The 24,425-nt window shown below is 44.5% G+C and overlaps 1 long non-coding RNA gene across 2 annotated transcripts in view; it reads left to right on the top strand.

The window, feature by feature from the left end:
• LOC134069220 (uncharacterized) overlaps positions 1–23,767 on the top strand; it is a 34,537-nt gene extending 10,770 nt beyond the window's left edge. Inside the window, exons 1-3 of one of the 2 annotated variants that reach the window (XR_009936789.1) lie at positions 22,449–22,836; positions 23,352–23,512; positions 23,646–23,767. This is a non-coding gene — a long non-coding RNA (uncharacterized LOC134069220). Of the gene's footprint in view, positions 1–22,448; positions 22,837–23,351; positions 23,513–23,645 lie in introns of those variants that run through there. The other variant, XR_009936790.1, reaches the window with a different exon arrangement.
• The last annotated feature ends 658 nt before the right edge of the window (positions 23,768–24,425 follow it).

Below are 24,425 nucleotides of genomic sequence, written 5' to 3'. Positions count from 1 at the left end.
GCAAGTCACACAGCCTTTCTAAAGGCTAGTCTTATTTACAGTTGCTAGCAACTCACATTATTTTTCAAAGTCTTTTAAAAAAAATGTTTAGCAAGTCGCAGCCTTTCTAAAGGCTAGTCTTATTGACAGTTGCTAGCAACTCACATTATTTTTTAAAGTCTTTTCAAAGGCTTATGTTATATTAATAGTAACTGTGCGTTCAGACCAAGAGCGACAAAGCTGCGAAATCGCCTGAAGTAATTGACTTTGAATGGGGACGAGCGACTACGGCGACCAAAACGACCACAGCGACCAGCGTCAAAACTTGGGCGACCAGAGCGACCAAAACATATTTTTAGCAAGTCGCAGCCTTTCTAAAGGCTAGTCTTATTTACAGTTGCTAGCAACTCACATTATTTTTCAAAGTCTTTTCAATTTTTTTTTTAGGAAGTCGCAGCCTTTCTTAAGGCTAGTCTTATTGACAGTTGCTAGCAACTCACATTATTTTTTAAAGTCTTTTCAAAGGCTTATGTTATATTAATAGTAACTGTGCGTTCAGACCAAGAGCGACAAAGCTGCGAAATCGCCTGAAGTAATTGACTTTGAATGGGGACGAGCGACTACGGCGACCAAAACGACCACAGCGACCAGCGTCAAAACTTGGGCGACCAGAGCGACCAAAACATATTTTTAGCAAGTCGCAGCCTTTCTAAAGGCTAGTCTTATTTACAGTTGCTAGCAACTCACATTATTTTTCAAAGTCTTTTCAATTTTTTTTTTAGGAAGTCGCAGCCTTTCTTAAGGCTAGTCTTATTGACAGTTGCTAGCAACTCACATTATTTTTTAAAGTCTTTTCAAAGGCTTATGTTATATTAATAGTAACTGTGCGTTCAGACCAAGAGCGACAAAGCTGCGAAATCGCCTGAAGTAATTGACTTTGAATGGGGACGAGCGACTACAGCGACCAAAACGACCACAGCGACCAGCGTCAAAACTTGGGCGACCAGAGCGACCAAAACATTTTTTTAGCAAGTCGCAGCCTTTCTAAAGGCTAGTCTTATTTAGAGTTGCTAGCAACTCACATTATTTTTCAAAGTCTTTTCAATTTTTTTTTTAGCAAGTCGCAGCCTTTCTAAAGGCTAGTCTTATTGACAGTTGCTAGCAACTCACATTATTTTTTAAAGTCTTTTCAAAGGCTTATGTTATATTAATAGTAACTGTGCGTTCAGACCAAGAGCGACAAAGCTGCGAAATCGCCTGAAGTAATTGACTTTGAATAGGGACGAGCGACTACAGCGACCAAAACGACCACAGCGACCAGCGTCAAAACTTGGGCGACCAGAGCGACCAAAACATTTTTTTGAAGGTGGCATGGAAGCCTATGCCGCGGGGCCAGGTGGAGCCGCCGCGGGTGCAGATCTTGGTGGTAGTAGCAAATATTCAAACGAGAGCTTTGAAGGCCGAAATGGAGAAGGGTTCCATGTGAACAGCAGTTGAACATGGGTCAGTCGGTCCTAAGGGATAGGCGAACGCCGTTCCGAAGCGCGGGGCGATGGCCTCCGCTTTTTCTTCTATTTTTATTCAGGTTTATTTCACCTGCCCCAAACTTTTGTTTATTTCAGGTTTATTTCACCTGCTCCACACTTTTGTTTATTTCAGGTTTATTTCACCTGCCCCCCACCCAGTATTAACCCCAGAAACAGTAAACACACCAAAAAGTATATTTCAAAAAATGTATTTTAACACAGAACAAATGGAAGGTAGGGATGGGATGGGAAGGGGAGGACTTTATTGGGGGCTTACTAATTAAAGGTCAAGGGGATTGGGAAAAGGCCAGGGAGAACACGAACTACACTGCACACAAGAACAATAAAAACAAGAACATATAAATAACTATTTACATAGAGGCCTATGGGGGCCTACGGCGCCTCCTCGGCCGGCTCTGCAGCAGGCGCCTCCTCCTCAGCCGGTGCCTCCTCCGCCGATGCCTCCACCACCGGCACGGCCTCCTCTGCCTCCATCTCCTCTGCTGTCGCCGACGCCGCTGCCTCCGCCTCCGCATCCATTCTTGCCTGGAGCGAGAGCCGAGCGAGAGGCTTGTGGCCCCTCCGCACCATGTAACGCAGGGACCTCTCGCTCGGATCTTGCTGCTGAAGGTGGGCCTTGAGCCGCATCATGGTGGCCTTGAATGGGGTGATGACCACCTTTGGGCTCTTCATCTGGGGGAGAAAAGACAGTTGGGTTAGCATTGACTTATTAACATTGACTTTTTAACAAGTGTATACAAGTGTGAGTGATTGGAGCTTACCTTGGCCTTTGGGGTGAGGACAGTGGGAACGTCCTCTGCCTCACTCCCCGCCTCGTTGCCACTGTCCACGAGGCCTGGCATCCCGACGGCCTCCTCTCCGCTTTCCTCCTTAGGCCTGTCCTCCTCCTCTCCTGGCTGTGAGGGCTGGTCCATCTCCTCCTCCTCTCTTGGCTCTGAGGGCTGGTCCATCTCCTCCTCCTCCTCTTCCTCCTCCTCTTCCTCCTCCTCCTCCGACTCAGAGACTCCTGTCTCCTGGTACAGCACCTCCCCCTCACTCTCCTCGCTGGTGGAGTTGTGGGGGGTGAGGTGCCGCGTCTTTGAGGTCCTTTTCTTCGAGGGGCCGCCCTCCGCCTCCTCGCCCTCCGCCTCCTCGCCCTCCTTCTCCTCGGCCGCCGCCGCTGACACCCTCACCGGGCGCACCGGCGCCCGCGCCGGCCACCTCTTTGTCTTGCGCTGCTTCCCGTGGGAGAGCCTGACGGCGTCGGCGGCCAGCCGCTCTGCCTCCGATCCAGACTCTCCCACATCCTCCCCGTGGCGCAGGGTCTCTTCAAACTTCCTCCGCATGGCCGCGCTCTCGGAGTGGTCCAGGGACAGGCAGTAGAACTTTTCAGCTGTCGCTGGATCGTGGCACATGTAGGTGCTCATCGAATCACCGACTGCGGGGGCGTGGAGCTTCCGCCCGTGTGCCGAGATGGCCGTCCTCAGGTCATTGAAGGTGGGCTTGCCGGGAAGGCCCATCGCCGTCCACCTGCAAGCATACAAAGATACAAAGATGTTTATTAGTCGCATGCATAACGTTAAAGAATGCAGTGAAGTTCTTGGTTCTTTGGCCTGTTTGCTTACCTTTCCTGCATCATCTGAAAAAGGTTCTTCACCGGGCCCTGCCCCGCGGTGAAGAACACAAGGTCGTTCTTGGGATGAGGACGGACCCGCGTCCTCATCCCGACCCACCTCTCCAGCCATCCAAACTCCTCCTCCTGGAGGTACAGCTGTGCGGCCCCGAACTTGAGATTGGACTTGTGATGGTCCACATTCACAATATATCCCTGTTCGGGACCGCCGTGCAGTTTGGCCTCCGCCACCTCCTTGAGCCTCATGTTGGTGAGGACGCCCGGGCGATGGCCGTACAGCGTGGCCAGGAAACACGCCAGGTTGCCAAAGAACGGGTACCGGGAAGCCTGCTTCCCGGTTCCGAGGCTCTTCTCGAAGTCATCTGTGGGAAGAGAAAGACAGATAGAAGAGAAAGACGGTTAGTTAGCTCAAGAGGGTTTAGATAGATAGATAGATAGATACTTTATTGATCCCCGAGGGAAAATTCAACAACCAATAAAACCAGACGTGCAAGGACACCTACCAAGCAGCCCGGCCATGCTGGCACGAGCCCTGCTGTGGCAATCCTGGAGGTTTGCCACAGTCAGGACCCGCGCCATCTTCCTCCTCTTCACCCCGATCTGGTGGCATGTCACGGTCTTGCGGATATCCTTCAAGGCCCGCTTGAAAATCCGCTGCAGCTGCACGACCTCGGTGTTGGACAGCCGGCAGAGCTGGGGCTTTGTGGTACCGAAGTACTCCAAGAAGACGGCCACGTTGCGAAGATAGAAATTGGCCGTCGTGACCGCCTTCTCGCTGGCCAGCAGCTCTTTAATATATCCCCTGGCACCGTCCGGGTCTGCCAGAAACCTCCAGCTGGAAAGCTCCTTCTTCCCCTCAGACATGAAGAGGAGGAAGGCTCGGACCCGGCTCACTTTGGACTGTGCTGTCTCCCGCCCGCGTCCTTGAATGTTGGTCCCCTCCTCGAATCGTTGGTACTCTTCAAGGTACGCCTCCACACTTTTAGGGAACTTAATGAGCCGGAGTTGAGAGGCCCTGCCCTTCCCTTCGAAGAGCCCGCTCTTCGACGGTTGGGCCTCGTCTGCGGACTCGTGGGGCCTCTTCTTTGGCACCCCCTTCCGCCTGCGGTGGGGTGCGGGCTTGGGGGTGGGCTTGGGGTTGGGCCTTGGGGCGGGCTTGGTGGATGGCCCTGGGGCGGGCTCTGCGCTTGGAGCTGCTGACAGCTCTGAGCTGTCGGGGCTCTCCAGGACCTCCTCAGCGTCGTCCTCAGGGGGCTCCAGGGCCAGCCTCCTGTGCCTCCGGCCGCCAGCAGCCGGAGCGCCCCCCTCCTCGCTGGACTGGGAGCTCCCATCGCCACTTGATCCGGAGGTGGAAGAGGGCACGGTGGCGCCAGCGCCCCGCAGGGCGTTCATCCTCCTCTTCATGATCCGGATCTTTTGTTTGGCCTTCGCCAGCTCTCTCTTCAGGCCCGTGACCTCCCTGTCACGCTGCTGCTCCTCGGGGTCTCCCTCCTCCTCCTGGTCATCGTCCCCCGGGTCGATGTCCAGGGAGGAGACCATCGCCGGCGAGGGATTGGAGGCCCGGAGGGCAGCCAGAGCCGTGATGGCGGTGGCGTTCTTCACGCGCCAGTAAAAACGCCGCCTTCTGGCCCGCGTCATCTCCTGGTGGCCGGCAAAGAGGTGCTTGTCCAGCCTGCTGCCGTGGTACCGGCAGCAGGGGACAGGGCAGGGCACCCTGCGCACCTGCATCCTCCCGGACCCCATCTTCAGAAGGATGGCCCTCTCCTCTTTATTGCCAACGTTATGGCCGCGGACCAGGTGGTTGCGCACAGAAGCATAACGCTTTCCGCAAATGGGGCAGTCCCCAGCCTTCTTGGGCATCGTCATCTTTACGCTGTAAAACACAAACACAGAGGTTTTCAATCAGATGTGAAAGTCTTACTATAAGTCCTCTAGATCCTAAGTTACCACTAACCACCACTAGGGGATGCTAATCTCCTTAAAACAACATCACATGGCCTCCCCGGACCGAGTAGAAGGCCCCTGCCAAAAATCTAACCGATAGCACCTACGCATCCGGAGATACGCTTCCCCGTGCGTCTTCGCCATCGCCGCCTCGGGCCCCGCCCCTAAGCTATCACCCCCAACCGTAGCGTAGCAGAACCTCCGACGGGCTACCAGCCTTCTACTCCCGTTGTCTCCTACCTAGAAAAGTGCTTACCTTTCTTGATTCGCCGACTTCCTCACTTTACCGTGAAATTTTGCACCTGACTTATGTATTTTGTACGATTTCAGGATCAGGGTTGTTTTTCGGAACCATACATGTGACACACCATTAAAACCGGAGCGGTCTCACGAATCCGAAACAATAAAACTTACGTTTCAAGCATGCACGGGTGAAAAGATATGAAGATATTAAACAATTTCCCAGCATCCTTTGCAAGACTGTTTTCATTGAATGTATGCAAAATTTCCCTTTTTGTATCCGATTTGTCCCTCAACCCTTACCCCGGTTTCCCCTCCAGATTTTTCCAAAATTTTTCAAAGTCCAAAAATGTTTCCCAGATGTCCCCAGGGACATTTCGGAAATTGCACAATTAAACTTCAGAAGTACATTGGTGGGGGTTAACAAGGAGCTAGGAAGCTGAAAATTGGCAGGGACCCTCAGCATCTGCACCCCATGACCTGTGCAAAGTTTCATATCTCTAGCTTCATCTGAGCCCCCAAAGCACAACAAATGTCCCCTATTAATATAATCTGAACGTCACTTTTTTTTAAAAAGCCAAAAACTCACACTTCCAAACGTCCAATTACCATGAAATTCACATATGTTGTACATTGGGAGGCCCCAAACACGCTGGACAAGGTTTTGAGTCGGTGGAGTGTTCACAGGGGGAGAAAAAAAATCCTGTATGTGCAAGGTTATCCTCTTCCCACGCAGGAACGGTAGGTGCTAGAGGGTCACAATCAAGTATGTCTTAACCGTCTTGAGTCCCTCTACAAGCGCTCCAAAGCTGGTGTCTCTGAGACACCCAGGAGAGAAACGGAAAAATAAAAACCTACCAAAAGTTGAATACCGGACACTTCTGACGGGATCGGCGGGGTTAACAATAAGCTAGGGAGCTGAAAATCGGCACAGACCCTCTTCACACAATCCTCCTGATGTATGCAAAGTTTCATATCTCTAGCTTCATCTGAGCCCCAAAACCATCCAAAATTGCGACGTGTCCCTGAAACGTATCTGAAAAACCTAGCAAAAGTTGATTAGCGAAACTTCGGAGGTGGATTGGTGGGGGTTAACAAGGAGCTAGGAAGCTGAAAATTGGTACAGACCTTCTCCACATGCCCCCCTTGATATATGCAAAGTTTCATATCTCTAGCATCATCAGAGCCCCCAATAGTCCCCTGTTAATATAATCCGAACGTCCTTTTTTTAAAAAGCCAAAAAATCACACTTATGTAAGTCCAATCACCCTGAAATTCACATATGTTGTACACTGGGATGCCCCTAGCTTCATCTGAGCCCCAATAGCATCCCAAATTGCTAGATTGTCCCTGAAATGTATCCGAAATGTCCCTGGGGAAAAAAAAACCATAAAAATCCCTAAGTCCAAAATGGATCCGAAATGTCCCAGACCTGCACCCTAAATGTCCCTGGGGAAAATTGTTTCCCTTGTCCCCCAATAGCCCTTCCTACTTTCGAGTCCCCTGGGGCCCCCTTTGGCTTAAACGTCCCAAAAATGTGTCCACGCGTCCGCCGTCTCACCGGAGTGTCCCCAATGTGTCCATTTTCCAAAAATGTCCAACTTGTTCACGTCCCCCGCGCTTTTTGCGGAAAGCGCTGTCTTCGCTCGGTCCGATCTTCTCGGTCTCCGACTATGTCGAATGGGGGGACGAGGCGGACGAGTGAGTCCCGGTTTCGCGGCCGTAGCACCTTCCCAGACCGAGTCGGCCTGGGGAAGGTTTTCCCGGACCGCCGCTCGGACCGCTGGTCAGCGGGCCGGAGACGGTCGGACGGCGCGAGTCTCGGCCCATTTGAGCCAAGGGGCTTGGAGATATCTTGGTTTGAAAAGGGACATTTGGGTATACACTCCCATTCATTTTCCCCTCACAAAATCCCATTCAAATGTATGCCTCCTGTCCCGCTTCCCGCGCCCAAACGGTGCGTCCTAGAAGGTCGAAGAGGACGTCCACGCGTCCGCCAGAGGACAGGGAACGCTATATCCCGAGATGGGCTCTCAGGGACTTACAGAAAAAAAGTAGCACCGGTTGGACCAACTTTCGAAGAGGCTGTTGTGGCCTAAGACCCCAACCCCATACTGAAGGGCCAGATCTAGGGGACCAATTAAGTCCAAACTGGGTTTTACAGGAAATTGGACCCCATTTACTTAAACTAGGTCCAAAACAGAGCCAGTGTGCAAAGTTTGGCCCCTCTAGACCCTTGGGGGGAGGAGCTATCAGCCTTCAAACATATGTATCAAACCTTCCAATATGTATTCCAAATGTCCCTTATGTGCCCGATTTGTCCCTTGACCCTTGGCCTTTTCCCTCCAAAAGCCCCTTTTTGGACACAGCGCGCTTTGTGTTGTACCTAGAGAGACGAAACTTTGGAAGCTGCATGGGGGTCACTGGGAGAAGGTGTGCACCGAATTTCAGCCCCCTAGCTACATGTTAACCCCCCATAGTCCAGCTACACCTTCACAAAGGCCTCTTTTCCCTCCAAAAGCCCCTTTTCGGACACACCGCGCTTTGTGTTGTACCTAGAGAGACGAAACTTTGGAAGTTGCATGGGGGTCACTGGGAGAAGGTGTGCACCGAATTTCAGCCCCCTAGCTGCATGTTAACCCATACATTCAATGAAAAGGGACAATAGGGAAACTGCGGGGGACATTGCACATACAAAGTGATAGGGACAATAGGGAAACTTCAGGGGCCATTGGGGGAACATGAGGGACATTCGGGAAACATTTGAACATTTTTGGGGCCCCGACATGTCCCCAAAGTTTCCCATTTGTCCGTATGCCAATTGTCAACCATGTTTCCCATGTGTCCTCCATCTGGTGGCCAACCACCTGAACTGCAGTTTTGGGGGTAATGTTTCCCGAACGTCTAAAAATTCCTGCGGCGACGCCGAGCGTGCTAGAGAGAAGCCGTTTTGCCTAGCCTGACCCAAAAACATTCCCCTATTTTTGCAAGCTGGTTTGGGATTTTTCCCGGCCTTCCTTGACCCCGTACGGGAAGCCTAAAAGAAGCTAAAATTAGCGAAATGTCGCTAGCGCGGTGTATCCGGAATGTCCCTCGAGCCGGCGAACTTCCCGTAGGTGGGTACGGTACGCTAGTACGTTTCGGGCGCACTCACACTAGGTACGTTTCACCCGTACCGTACTGGAGCACGGTTGCCTCTGGTCCCTGGTCTGCGCGCTCACACTGCATATAATCAAACCGTACTTGGGTACGATTGAGTTGCTGTGTTCTAGAATCTTTATGCAACGTGTGATTGTTAATTGGAACGTTATTGTTTATTTCATCATTAATGACGTCCTGTGCTTCCATGCGTACCGTACCAGAGTCACCTCCTCCAAGCGTACTGGTGGACTCTGGTACGGTACGCATGGAAGCACGATGTCATTAATGACGAAATAAACAATAACGTTCCAATTAACAATCACACGTTGCATAAAGATTCTAGAACACAGCAACTCAATCGTACCCAAGTAGCCTACGGTTCCAGTACGGTACAGGTGAAACGTACCTATTGTGAGTGCGCCCTAACACATGCCCCCACCTAGTGGCATGGAAGGGTAACACCTATAGGCCAGTCAATCTAGCGTTTGACCCATAACTAATTGCAATAGTAATCATTCCAAGTTTTTTGTGATCCCTAGGTATATCTAATTAACATATAAAAAATCTACCCATTTATATTTAGTGGAACATACTTTTTTTCAAGGTCAAAGGTAGCAATTTCCAATGCATTTTGCCATTGGGATTTACTACTGGTGAAATGGGTACAATTTTAAACTATAGATATCAAATTGAAACTTTCACAGTTGTGTACTCACATTAAGGCAAAGATATTTTGTATTGTAAGTTTTCTGAAATGTGATGTTTAGATATGCAAATGAGACCAGTTTTACTTCAATATGCAATAATTTGCATATATTTCTAGAAAACTAAATCTGAACAATAGGTACAGTCAGCTTCAAAATAATTGCTGCATTTTGCTTCTATATTGGATACCAAAAGCCTATGCAAAGGGAATATTAGATATTACTTCATATCACCTCAGAAATGAGGAAATCAAGTCAAGTCAAAATCAATGCGTTTCAATGGAAGTACATTATAGAACAAATGATTGTCAATGATATGGTATGATGCTTCCATGTATCGTTTGTAGCGGCGAAAGGACATGCCCGTTTCACTTCCAGGCTAACGAGTTTTGGCTAAAAACGGTGAACTCGAACTTTCTCAAAATACATCCGAATGACATGATTTTGGTGTCAACTCAACGTATGTACTCCCAATAGTCTGAAAAATTGATCTAATGTGCATTTCACTCCGGATTATCCCTTTAACAATAATTTGAGCTAACTGTGAAGTTACTTTGAGGTAGGCTAACAGCACTTTTACTAGGACATCATAGATGGAAACTGCAGGACTATATTCAATTGACCATTTGCCTATGTGGAGCACTCTGACACACTCTGAAACCGTTAACACACTGGGTATATATACATGTGCTTATATATGTTTTAACAGCTGCAAATGTGACCGACCTGGATGCTTTGACCCGAGATGATCTGCGGGATCTTTTCCCTGGCCCAGAAAACTTCACAAGACGAAAAACAATCTGGTACACAATCCATTCTGAGGTTAGTTATTTTCCCATGACAGGCTTATTCAATTGGAGTGTTTAAAATCTTTTGTAGATTATGACTTCTTCCTACATGCCAACAAGGAGTGATTGCTTGAATGATTTGTTAATTGGTTTTGTAGATTAAATGGACAACACTTAATTCACACATTAGCCTGTGACACTTGCATACTTGCAAAGACAGTCAGAGGAAGTTCTCATCCCTAGACAAGGTAGTATGAGAATATGATTGTTGATATAAAGTTATACAGAATTGTTTTCTTTGTTGTACTTGTTTCAGGACCAAGAACTAAGAGATTGTGGTGGTGCCTCATCTGAGCCATCCCTGCCTTGGACATCGACCCCTGTTAGATCGACCCCCCCTGTTAGCAAGAGCCCTGATAAAACTGTGAAAATCCATTCTCCAGAATATGTGCTTTATACTGACACCGAACTCGAAAATGTTCGAAAGCAGTATTCTGATCTGGAAAGAGTAGGCAAACAGAAAGAATGTGAAATGTCCAAGGATTTACGGTGCCGAGTAATCAGAAATACTATGACTAGCATGATATCCATTCTGAGAGCCACAGGGGATGGAGAGTCTCATAGGTATCCGTCAAAGCCTGAAATGACAGCCATGGCAAAAAGAATTGTACAATATTATCCAATGCTGAAGGATCAAGAAATGGGGGAAAAAAATACATGGGTAGGTGTTTGACAGTAGTGCAAGCATGTAGCCAATTGATGCCAGATATGCTGTGTTGAAGTTAAAGAGGTTTGTTTTTGTGTCACAGGTCACAGTGTATGCACAATTATACAAAAGGCTCCAAAATGTAAGGTCCCCTGTTCGAGGAAAGTGCCCTGTTCGAGGGAAGTCCCCAGTTCGAGGGAAGAGCTCTGTGAAGAAGCTTCGCATGGAGAGTTCACTAACTGAAGACGACGACTTTGGTTCCAGTGACACAACTGTGAATTTGGACTCCTCTTCAGAAGGTACCCAGGATTCTGACATGGGTAACAGAGGTGAGGTTTCACTTTTCTAGTGATCCTTCAATGTTAAAAGCATCAGTGACTAATGAGTCATGATGGCCTTATAAGATTGACCTTATGTTTAATGTGTTTTAAAAACACCTACAATGCTTTTGTTTTCATAAAATCACTGTGTTACAAGCCAGGGATACGTATTCAAAGGACCTCACCACTGTTTTGTGTAATAAGCATTTGCCATCCTTCCTTGAGTTAGACAATTGAGTATTACTTTTGTTTTGTTTCAATGCAGCTGTCAAATTAGTCTGACTAGGTTGTTTTTTTTTAGCTTAGAATAAACTTGTTCCATTGAACCCTTCAGAACCATTAACCATTAGTGTAACTAATTGTCTGTTGATCTTAGTTCACAACTACAACTGCACAAGTGTCAACTTTCACATAGGGTAGCTCTTTGACTTTTTGGGTATGCTAAGCTAAAAATACTGCCATCAGACTGCATGTTAATAATAAAAGTTCTCAATGCTCAACAATAAGCTCTACCTCTAAGGAAGATAGCTAATTTCCCAAACTTGTGGGTGTGTTCCTTTTATTTTTTGGTCAACCTTTGTAATTATTTGATGTCTTTAATAATGCCCAGCAATGTTGTGCTAGATATTTATTTGTGATGCAGATGCAATTGTTCAAGCTCTCACTGTATATGTCATCAATGACAATGGCCGGGTTTCCCAGAATCGTTAAGAAGCTCTTAAGTGCTAAGAACTTCTTAGGAGCGTTCTTAGAACATTCTTACAACGCTCCTAAGAAGTTCTTAGCGCTTAAGAGTTTCTTAACAATTCTGGGAAACCCGGCCAATGTGCATAATACCTGACTTTGATTAACAGATGATCTGCAAAGGGTTGTTGTCTATGTGGAGTCTGACATTGACATGTGCTCTATAATGTGGTTTTTTTTATGTGTGTGCAGATAATAGCCTTGGAGATAGCCTTACAACCCAGGCAAAGCATTACCGGAGCCTGCAGAATCTTTGGAAGAAGTCCTCTAACCCCAACAAGGAGTCGGTCTCTCAGCTCCTGGACCTGGAGTTTGAGGCCAGGAGGGCATTCATCGACTCTGATACCGTTAAAGAAGAAGATCGTCCTGAGAAAATACTGGAGGCTTATCCATGTTTCCGAGAAATAGAGCATGTAAGTCAGAATTTACTTTATTTATGTATAATTGCCCTATTGTTTAGTCAAATAAATGCAATACTACAATAGCAACTAATTTCAGATATTATATAGTTGAGATGCGGAATTCCCTTTGGATGCCTCCCTTATTTTGTTCATGTACATTTTTAGGTGATGGATGAGCTCAGACGAATTTTGGACAAAGACAATTTGCAGTTTGTGACTGAAGTCAAGACAAGATGGGCAGAGTTCTGTCAGAAGGTCCAGTTTTTTGGCGTTTTCAAGAAAGTGTTGAAGCCACCTGTGGGAACTGGCAAAGGCAAGTCACTGGTTTGTTACTTGAAGGCGAGACACGGCAGGTGAAAACACCGTTTTTTTCAGCCCCGGTCAATTTCGATATTTTGTGCTAGTTTGCTACCTTAGCATGTATTCTACCACCCTACTACAACAATAAAGTCCGATTTGCACATTTAGGTTTTTATTTCATGACATTTTGTCTACTCGCGCCTATATATTTCTCCTAATTTCACCAAAAGTTCCCGTTGTAAAGTGTCATGTACTACCCCGACCGTGATCCAAATCATATTGTGTGTGACACCGTTGGAAAGCCCCGTTTCTCCTGAATGACGCTATGCAACCCAAATATGGACATTTCCTTTGTATTAGCAACCAATCGCGAAAGTTCAAAGGCGAGTCTAGGCTTAGAACGTATCCCATTGGCTGTGTTTCAAGGCTGTTTTCTCAAATCGAGTTTCTTCTCCCACTCTGAGAACATAATCTCCACTTCTGACGCACTTACTTGTGCCAAACCTTCCAGTCTTATACCAAACTATATTTACAAGACTTTTACAGAGGGGTTTGTTGATATATTATTCCCAACCTGATATATATGACATTTTATGCTTAAAAACATGGCAATAAAACGATTTTTCAAGGCTATTGACACTATATGCTGATTTACAAGACAACAGAAGTAGATATCCATAAATCCCTTTGTAATTATTCTCCCATTTAATATATTAACACAATGAAAAAACAATTTTGAACCTGGCTTTATCCAAAACTCAGATTATGTATTTTAAAATATATGCAAATTAGCGCATATTTAATGAGATAATGCTTAATTTGCATATTTAAACATTCAATTGCAAAAAACTTGTACAGTGGGTACGGGTTGAGAATGCACCTTCTCCCGCGGGACTCCCGAAGAGATCCCGCAGGCCGTCAAGCCGATTTTTTTCGAGGCTAAGGCAATGTACCCAAACAACCACCAGGTGGCAGAAAGTTTCATCCCGCATTTCAAAATGATGAAGACCGCATATCCGTCAATAGTCGACTCCTTAATCTCATTTAATCATTACAATGAAGGTGATGACTGGCGAAATTATTCAAACGACGTTTCAATGAACCATTGTTGAAATGAATGAAAATAGTTATAGAAAATCGCCTACAGCCTAACGCCGACACAGCTGATTCTTTGATTGATTCTAAGCTGTTTTGATGTAGGGGATGGGTAAACTGGCGCGCTACAAACATGCTACCAATCAAATGTAATATTAGTAGGACTAGTCTACTTAGACACTTTAGTCATAGGCAACGTTGCCATGTTAATTTGGGCTAGAAGTGCTTGCTTGTGGTGGCGCTCCTGTCCGCTGACTCTCCCGAATTGTGTGGCAAATTTGTCAGCAATCAGCTTAAATGTCAAATCATATTTATTTCTCTTTGTCGCCATGGTATTGGGGGAAACGCGGAGAAATGAGATGGTCAGTCCTCGTATTTTTTCTTCGCGTTTCGTTATAAGAAATATATAAGTAATAGTTAGTCTTCTTCCGTATTGAACAGATACGGGACGCTCGTTGTTCCGTATTTTAAGGAACTACTCAATGCACACACACTACAATGAAAAACACACAAAGAAATCACTAAACATAGCCTACAACCTAATGACACTTTAATGCAGCGTTTCTCAAATTAGGCTATGGGCCGCGAAATGTGGAGACTGCTGCTGGTCCGCGAGACATGAAGTGAAATTAGGTCCGGTGATCTGATAATTTGCTGCGCAATTGACCAAGCAACCGCGGACCGACAGAAAAAGAAAGCAAACGTTGCTGCAGAAATGCTTGCTAATTTGATGTGTTTAAACATAGAGCCATACAATTAGGTGTGTCTGTTATTATGATAATTTTCGAGCATAACTGCTTGTCCATAGCTCAGTGACAGGTGTTAATAGCCTTGCCATAAGCACTGCTGCAGGTGCTTCTTTAATTATGTGGTTAGAGCATAAGCGCTTACTCATATAGACTATAACTCAGGGACAGGTGCAAAACCACCAACTGGGATGGATCGAAGGGCAAGCAAGCACTGCCACACAACGTGAAGGCCTTTGTGTTGTCATTCTTGTCAACACTAAACAGAAAGTTTCCTACGATGGGGAGAAGTGGCCGCAAGGACTGCATCGATAAGATCAACGAATACAGTAATGTTTTACAACCCAGCTGGTATCCGCTGTTCATTCCGACATATCCCCACTCGGCGGTAGGCCTAGGCCTATTTAACTTTTTTTTTCAAACAACGTGCCATTCCGACATGAGGTCATTAATAGTCTATTAATGTCATAACTATTAGGCTATCATTAGGCTTACTATGCATGGCTGTAGGCAGCTATGAGGCCACTGAGATCTGGACCTCATCGGTTTTGTGAAAGCCGATTGGAAAACCATAAGTTTAGAGCGAACGTTTCAACTATGTTTGCCATGGTAGACAAAAACACTCAAATAAAACAATAGCCTAAAAAATAACTGCATGCGTAATGGACACGGCTCTATATCCTAAATAATTTTCGAGGTTCGCCATTTGGTAATATGACCTATCCTTACTGACAATAATTTAGATTGAGCACAACTAAAGTTGCACGAAGGCAAAATACAGTCCTAAAAGCCTATTCTATATATCCTGGCCAATATTGTAGATGTGCAAAAGCAGCATTTGCGTGCGTGCTTGCTGGTGATGTGTAGCCTACAAAAATGAGCATAACATCTGATTATTAAAGTATGGCTATAGGATATAGGCTAGAGAAGAGTTGGTTTAAAATTCAAGTGTAGTAAAAAAGTTTGTGCACATCCCCGGTCAAGGTGCAGAACAAGAGTAGGCTAAATCATAAAAAAAAAATGGAAAAAGGTTCGCACACTTGAAATCCTTCTTTTTTGATTTGATTTTATTTTCGTGTGGTCTTCTTCAGATTAAAATTCAAGTACGTGCGCTATTTAACCCCTCGAGACCGACTGCAGTCTGCTGACACAGCCAGACGACTCTCCCAACCCATTCATACGTTTTGGCCGATATAACCCATTCATTCGTTTTGTGCATATAGATTCCTGCATGCTGCATTACCGTGACCCTTAGCCTACCTTGTGGATGATTTTGTTCTCATTGGAATACAGCAGGACAGAATGCCTTTTATCTAACAAACGCAAAAGCTGAGATTGTTGGAAGGACTAGGCTACTCAACAAACTTGTTTTTCGTTTCTGGGAGATCTCGTTATCGTTTTGGATTGTCGGATTTTTATACTTATTGTTTGGACTTATGGACAATGAACTTTGAGGGGTGGTTGTTAGTGCTTTACAAAGCTTTGTGTTACGCAATAAGTGTCGGTCCTCCTATCCTTCAGCTCACTGCGCGATGCAGTTGCGCATAGTGGCCACGAAGTCATTAACTGTTTACGACACAATACATGATATTTGTGTTTTTCGTTTCTTAGATTTAATGCATGTTTGACATGTAAACAGGCCTTCAGTCCGTTAACTTAAGGCCTTCTTTTGCATGGGGTTGCTCGCATCCGCCCGTAACCTAGACTATTATGTGCGTAGTGGCTGCATACTCTTGATTATAATAAGAGGCAAATTGTTACAGGACAACTTAAACTGACTTCCCCAATGCTTCCCCGCAGCACATTACATTTTAATATAGGCTAATATAGGATGAACAAAGTCTATGCTATATTAAATCCAGTAGCCTAATAATTCTATGTGCCACGTCCGATTTCGCAAGTGATGTAGTAGGCTACGTTTAAACATCGACAAACGTCTGTGAGACTACCCATTTCATGAAGAGCAATTGTCTTGTGCGATCATTCCCCCTCCCCCACACTTGTCTAACCAGTTCACTAGACATTATAGCCTACCTATATGCGGCATTGAGGACGATTGCCTCCCTCCCCCCTCTCTCTCGACAGACACTTCCTGACACTAGGGCTCGGGATCATGACATCAAAACTTCGCGGGCACAGCCACATTGGCAGCTTCACTCCTTAGTTTACTATGGATTACTATGGATTTACTCCCGCCTTTTAGTGTGTTCCTGTTACTTAGTTTTTGCCTTCTTGGTAGTATGTTGCTGTGTAGTGGGGTGTAACAGTCCAACCCACGATCGCAAGAGGAAAAGAATAAATCGCTACTATATTTCTGCTTCTTGTCTTGTGCATCTGAATGAATGGATATTACGTTCAGTGCGCTACCAAATGGCGGCGATATTCCTAGAATGCAAGGCGTGTGCCCGAGCCCTATTATGTAAATGTAAAAATGTGTGTGTGTGTGTGTGTGTGTGTGTGTGTGTGTGTGTGTGTGTGTGTGTGCGCGCTGAACCACGAATTCACATATTAACTTTTCTTTTCAGCAGACATCGCAATCATAAAAAAATCGCAAAACTTTTTAATAAAATAACGCCTCTTGTCTTAATGGGTTCCGGAGGTTCGTAGAGTAAGTTTTGAACCCCGGTCGCTGACGTATGATTAAGATGCCTCAACCAGTTACGCCACAGTTCGAGAGTCAATCTCTTTGCACTTAGCCAAGAAATATAAAGGATTCAGTCAGTCGAGTTCATTTATTCGCGGCATGCACTTGAAACGCCGATCAAAAGTTCTGACATGTTAAACTGACGTTAGTCATTAATTCACCACATGATAAAATGCTGTTATATTGACGCACAGTAGCCCACGGTAGTCTATGTCTATCTCTGAATCAACATGAACATGCATAACGAGATCCATATATTCTAAGTTGCTAGAAACTTCTTTTGCGGAGCTAGGCCTACCAGTCGATGGTTACAATGAATCACCCTCACTGCCCTATCGCATATCTGACCATCCATTGTTACAATGTTACAAAATGCGCGATCTTCTCCATGCATGTAGCCTACGGTTATAAGTAAAGTGACATGATAGGCATGTAGGCCTATTAAAGATATTTCTGTTAAATACATTTTATTTTCAGTTGTCAAAAGTGGTTGGGACAAAATCTGTGATAAAGTGCTGGGTAAGCTACCCAGCGTCGCCGGTTAAAATGAACATGCCTCCGTTTTAAAATAGCCTATAGGCCTACACATTTCTAAGTATTCCTAGCATAAATGTAGCCTAAATGTAGATCTTGTCCATCTCTTTCGTCTTCGCCTTGACAATAATAGCCTATTCACGGAAATGCGGTCTTGTAACCGTAATGAATTAATGAATTAATCTAAGGTTGCCTATATCGAGTCTTTCAGGTTGAATTGAAGGCTTCTAAAAACATTTTCATTAATTTCAACAATGGTTTATTGAAACGTCGTTTGATTATAATTTCGCCAGTCATCACCTTCATTTTAATGATTAAATGAGACGGATTAAATGAGACGGATATGCGGAGCATTTCTCTCCCTCTCCATTGACCAAAACGTTGCTCTGGCATCTCTGCTGGACTGACTGAGTTATAGGCTACATCGAGTGAGAGAGCCAGCTGTGAGGTACGCTCTAAAACATTCGAAAACTCTGAAACTGCAATCTGACATGCCGAGCGTAATGTCTCTTTTCTCCGCTTGTCACCAGCGCGGTGTCTTCGGGTTTTTCCGTGTTTTCCGGTATGAGCCAAACCTTCATTTTATTAAGGCGGTCTTATGTTGCCCCCTTGCGGTTGCAGTTTTAATTAAAGTCCCGATGCTTCGGGAGTCCCGATGTGCGGGAAAGAAAGGAGCATTCTCAACCCGTACCATCTGTAATACATTTTTTTCTTATGTTGATGTCAGTAATCAACGGGGGAGGTTTCATAGTGATATCTGCTAGTTAACATTTTTATCCTATTCACCTGTAGTGTCTCGCCTTAAGAATTTGAATTGTATTTGTGTTGAGATTGTTCATGATGAAATACAGTGGTTATGATGAAAGACAGTGGTTAAGATTGACATTTTTGGCGAATACCCCTTTCCCTGTTTTCATTGGTTGCTGACCCTGTTGCAAAACCCTGTTGGAAACCATATAGTTTGTGGTGATTTTTGTGCCGGTATATTACCAAAAAAATCAAATACATTGTTTCAGCAATTAATCAGATTTTCTTTGCTTTGATAGCTGAACAAGCAGTTGAACTGATGCGAGCTTTGCCAACCATCTTCCCCTCTCCCTCTGCACCATCAAAGAAGATGCGTGATGTCACTGAGGCACTGTTTCTTGTTCTTCAGGTGATATATTTTATACACACAGTGCACATCAGGGATTGATTTAATTCAGGGTTTCAATGCTGTATGGAAATGTATCATCTGAGACCTAGCAAGTTCCTGAATATTCCTGAAGTGTTACCCTCATTCTTTACTTTTACACAGGAAAAAGAAGACCCCAGCTCTGTGCTGAGGAAGCGGCCGCTCTCCTGCCCAGTCCTGATTATCAGCCCCACAAATTGTGTCCTGGCTGTGGGGGGCTGTCCAGTCTCAACATTCAGCAAGGATCTGCTCAGTGAGGGTCTGTTGTACATCATGGCATATTACTATGCACTCCATCTCACATATCCTAAATGCATTGCGACTGTGTTGTCAGTCATTCAGTCTGAGGTCCTCTTTGACTCACTGCACCAACAAGACCAAACAAGTTCCTACAAAAAGGCAATAAATGATTGGAGGGCATTTGTTGGAAAGTAAAACCCCCTTCATTTATGACTTAGAATGTCCATAATGCTCAGTTACGTATGTGTTGAAACAGAGGAGGAATAATTGTAGTAATTATTAGGCGATTCTGTATGTCCTGACCGACATATTGTTCTGTATGTTCTGGTAAAATATGTTTACATTGATAATTCTGTATGCCTATTTAGCGATGTGACTCACATACAGAAGCAACTCAAACACACACACACACACACACGCATGCACACGCACATATTGCACGCACACACACACACGTACGTACACACACGCGCGCGCGCACACACACACACACACACACACACACACACACAGACAATGGTGGGTCCTGTTCGTGGAGAAGATGGGTGCTGCTCAGGCTGCTGTACAGCCTATGTTCAGTGTCAGATGTCACTGATGTTGTTAAATGTGTTTTTCTACCTGCCTTAATTGCAATAAAGATTTTGCAGAAGTAATTTACATGTAATTTCTTTATCCTCTTATCTGTTTCTTAATTCAAGTGAATTTCTGATTTTGTATCTAGACTAGTTTTGCCATTAAGGATCTTCAAGTAAGCCCAAGGCTCTTAAATTTAATCAGATTAATGCCTAAAAATGCTTCATGTAAGAATTAAATGCTCAGTCATGACAGCTGTCTCTTAACATTAGTGATGTTTGCTTGATATAAGATTTCTCAGCCAACTTGGATCCTATATACAAACTGAATTGTCTTAAAATAAAATAAAAAAGCTTGACTAGAATCTTATTTTAAGCAATATGATCTTAAAACAATGAAAGAATTCCAGTTATGGATGAGAAAAAAACTCAGAATGAGTTTCCTGAACTAGTTTTGTGTCTCAAAACTAGTGCAGGAAACTCATTCTGAGTTTTTTTCAGAATTGAATTATCGTGAAATAAAATAAAAAAGCTTGACTAATCTTATTTTAAGCAATATTATCTTAAAACAATTAAAAGAATTCCAGTTATGAATGAGAAAAAAACTCAGAATGAGTTTCCTGAACTAGTTTTGAGACAGGCTAGTCTTCCAAAAGCTCATATATGATGTCTTATTTTAAGAAACTTGGCAAGTCAATTTTCACTAGTTCCATTGGCAGATTTTTTCACTAATTACAAGCAAATAAGCCTTGAATTGATCAGTCATTTCTTATTTTAGAAGGCCAATTTTTTGCAGTGTAGAGATATGAAACTTTGCATACATCAAGAGGATTAAACTTGACTATCTAGAGGAAGTAAAAGTCGCAACAAGGTTTCCGTAGGTGAACCTGCGGAAGGATCATTAACGGTACGCGCGCGAGTGTCGGGGAGTCCCGCCTCGGGCTGCCGGAGGGCCAACACCGAGAGGTCGGAGCGGGGAGCCTAGGCGGAGGGGTTGAGGCGGGCCTGCTTCTCTCCCCTCTGCCGAAAGCTCTCCCTCCCCTCTCTTTTTTTTTCGCTCCGTTTCGGCGGAGCGAGAAAGCTACCGGGAATCCCACTAAAAGCCCCCTCCCCGGAGGAGGCCGACCGAGTACCAACTCCGTCGGCACCTCAAGTGTTTGATGTCAGGCTCATGCAGGGCTACCAGATCATCGTCCAACCAAATTCCAGGAAACAGGCACAACCTGGACAACCAGGACAAGTACATGATCTTCGAGTTCCCTCAGCCTCTGCCTGTGTGTGGAGATGTCAAGGTGGAGTTCTTCCACAAGCAAAACAAAATGATGAAGAAGGAGAAGATGTTCCACTTCTGTTCACATTAACATAACTTAGAACCTAGCCAATGAATTCATAAGATTTTAGAGTGACTAGCTTCTAATGATAGATGCCCCTGTATTTGGTAGTCTGTCTTGTCCTGAAACCTACCTCTACGGCAGCGATGGTGAACGATAACAAGGAAAATGAAGATAATAAATACACTTGAAATATTAATCTTACCTCAAGAACTGTAACCGTATCACCATAGCTTTTGCTTACGCCGGATGATACTGATTCCCAGCAAAGCTTCAAAGTGGAAAGGGTTTGACGTTAGCATGAAAAGGGCAAATTACCATGAGTGTTGAGTTAGCGCACCGCTTAGTGTAAGAGTTTAGCACATGGGTTGATTAGTGCAATGTTGATTAGAATTAACCTACTGCTTGAGTATGATAAGTATAGCGTAATACTGAGTTAGCATAAATGTTGAGTTACTGTAAGGGGGCAGATGAATTCCTGGAGGTTGAAATACCCATAGACCTAAAAGAGATGGACAAACAGACTCCGATGTTCTCAATGGGAGGGGGCTGAAACAAAAATCTGATTACTATCCATCGTACTGTGCAGACTCGTTCTCACTTTGTGACGTTAGCCATCCTATACATTGCTGTAACTCGTCTGATAGATGGGATTTTCCAATAATGTCAATCCATTATTAACGTTCGTTTTTAATATCATTATTATGTTTACTTGCCTCTAGGTAATGCTTTACCCTATCAAGCAGTAGGCTACCGTAGGCTACTTGCTTTTTCACTGATCTTGCAAATGACTTTCCGTCATGGGTTTTGTGCAGGCTGGACTGAGCTTCTAATCCAAACCTCCAACCGACATGGTAACTATACTTCTTTACGGGAAACCAACGTTATATACAGGGAAGAAGTGAATTCGTTTTGCCTTCGATACCCTAAAGAATACACAGAAGGTATAAGGGTGACACAGGGCACATGTTACATGAAGTTGTGGGATCGCAAAAAAATCTGCAATCTATGGCCGTCCATGGGAGTTAGCAGAGTGTTGATCACCAGCTCAATTCGTGTCTCTACATCCGGGAATATGCCTGCCCCCTTGGAAATAACCATGGAGCTAACAACTCTTTGCTAACCCATAGGACGCCCATTCATTTGTTTTGTTTTTTTTAATCCCACGACGCCATGAAATGTGTCCTGTGATGTCATTGTAGTCTTTGTATTTTTTGTTTGAGTTTGTCCTTGCTACCATTCATGCGCTCATGGCTTACTATGTAGCAAAATATCGAGAGATATCACCCAGTCCTATCGAGAGATATCGCTCCATATCGCCCAGTCCTAAGCCTAATGCTAAATTACCATGAGTGTTGAGTTAGCGCACCGCTTAGTGTAAGACAGGGCTATTCAACTTCAGTACCAAGAGGGCCGAATGGAAAAATCACTGGGTTTTCAGGGGCCGCATAAAATAAGACGCCGCAAAATAATTGTATCCAACAATAGCCGTTAACTGACTGAACGCCGCCTCATCCGCGGCTAGGTTTAACCGGCCATTCCCTGGCTAGGTCAGTGAGGACAAGAGGCGCGATATTCCAAAGCCGCCTCGGTGTAGGCGTAAACATGTAAGAACTGGGTGTGAAGTTGAACAGTGACGTACAACAACATAGGCGTCGAAGTCTCGTGACACTACTGTCCCAGATAGCAAGGTGACATTGATATGATGTTGATTTTCCATCTAAATCATCATTTTGGTTGAGATTGAAATCTCAATGGTAAATCGACATTGAAACAGCATTACAATCCTGACAAAAACCCGACAGTGCAAGAGCATTGATAACAGATGCATTGAAACAACATTGGTTTATAGTTCATACTGTCATAATCGATAGAGCATCGATATAGCGTTCACGAAAATACATTGAAAAGTCGTGGATTTATGATTGACTGGAAAATCTTGACGTGGTGATTGAAAAGTGGTGGGTTTATAGATGACCGCGCGACGACGTTTAAACTGTTTGCGGGTCGGGAGATCATTGGGAGCAACAGTTCAGTCAGACCAACGACTCTCTCAAGTTCGCCGCTCCTAATGGTAAGCAAGCAGCATTTATTTATCTAACGTTAATGTTTCATTGTGAAATTGTACTAGGCTACATCAAATGTTCACAGTTTATCTGCATCGTACTGTACAGTAACTTTACGACTTACTACAAACAGACTCATGCTTGTTAAACTAAATATTAGGCTAGCTAGCCTACTATGTTACGACAGATCATCATAATGTTATTAACATTACTCGACAGTCTAGTTTTTAATTAGGCCTAGCAGCTACTTACGTTCTCTGTTAGTTATTATTCGTATGATTTACATAAAATATTTGCTACGTTACGGTCAAAATGTTAGGCTGAAGATGATGTCCTTAACGTTAACGTGTTTGCGAACTAGCTATGCAACTCCGTGAGTCTAACTTAAAAAACGGAGTTATGCTAACACCATCTTCTATATTCTTATTCTTAAGGTTCACTTGTAAGTAGCCATCAGTTTTAGTTGAACACATATCTCTAACACTGTCTCTTTTTCCCTTCTATTTCTGCCTTCTCACTGCAGCAGGATGGTGGAGGATGACTGCTAGCTGCAACCGGGAGGTTTATGGATGAATGGATGGCAGTGAAGCACAGCACACGTGGATTTCTAAGTGAAGAGTGGATAAATAAATTGCACTTGCCTTTCAAACTGAAGAAGTTGTCCATGGCATACCTACGTTTTCAGTAAGTTATTATATTCGTATGATTTACATAAAATATTTACTATCGCTGTCAAAATGTTTCACTTAAGTTTCAGTTGAACACATTTCTCTAACACTTGTCACTTTTTTCTTCTATTTCTGCCGTCTCACTGCAGCTGGATGGTGGACGATGACTGCAACCGGGAAGTTTATGGAGGGATGCTATACGGAATGGATGGCAGTGAAGCACAGCACACGTGGATTTCTGAATTAAGAGTGGATGAATAAATGCACTTGCTTTTCAAACTGATAAGAAGTTGTCCATGGTTATTTGTGCAAGCTTGTGTAGCCTAAACCAGACATACCCAGCTAACAATTTCTGGTTAGGAGAACGTTTTTAGAACGTTTTTTTCCTGGTTAGGAAAACGTTGCCTGAAAGTTGCGAAAGTTGCCACAAGGTTCCCCAGGAAAGTTTTCTTGACGAAAATACAACGTTTTTTTCTGGTTGTTTATTTTGGTTAGCAGAACGTTCTCCTACCCTTTAGGGAACTTTACTATATTTGGTTGCATTAACGTTCCCCTAACCTCCCAGCAACAAAGTGTAAAGGGGGAAAAAATATGTAGAATTATCGCGACATCGAGGCATGGCTCCGCTGTACACTCCCCGTCTGCGGCGACAGCCTATCTGCAACCTGGGAGAGCGAACGTCTCTGATGACTAAGGCAATGACATTATAGGCTATCACACGCACGTAAATTCACTTACCATTAGCTGCTTGCTGAACTGCGACGAATACGGCTTGTTACCATTTTTAAGTGTCAGCTAAGTATTTAAATGCGGTTAGGTCTAATACTTTCTTGTCTACGGTGTCTTTTCCTATAATAAACGATTAGTCAGATCAAAACATAAGCAGAGCAGGCGCTAGCCTAACACACTGTTTCAACATTCAAAACAGG

The sequence above is a fragment of the Sardina pilchardus genome, chromosome 21, assembly GCF_963854185.1.
Source record: "Sardina pilchardus chromosome 21, fSarPil1.1, whole genome shotgun sequence".
Lineage (NCBI taxonomy): Eukaryota > Metazoa > Chordata > Actinopteri > Clupeiformes > Clupeidae > Sardina > Sardina pilchardus.
Note: the sequence above shows the minus strand (reverse complement) of the source record. Positions and strands in the feature narration are given on the sequence as shown.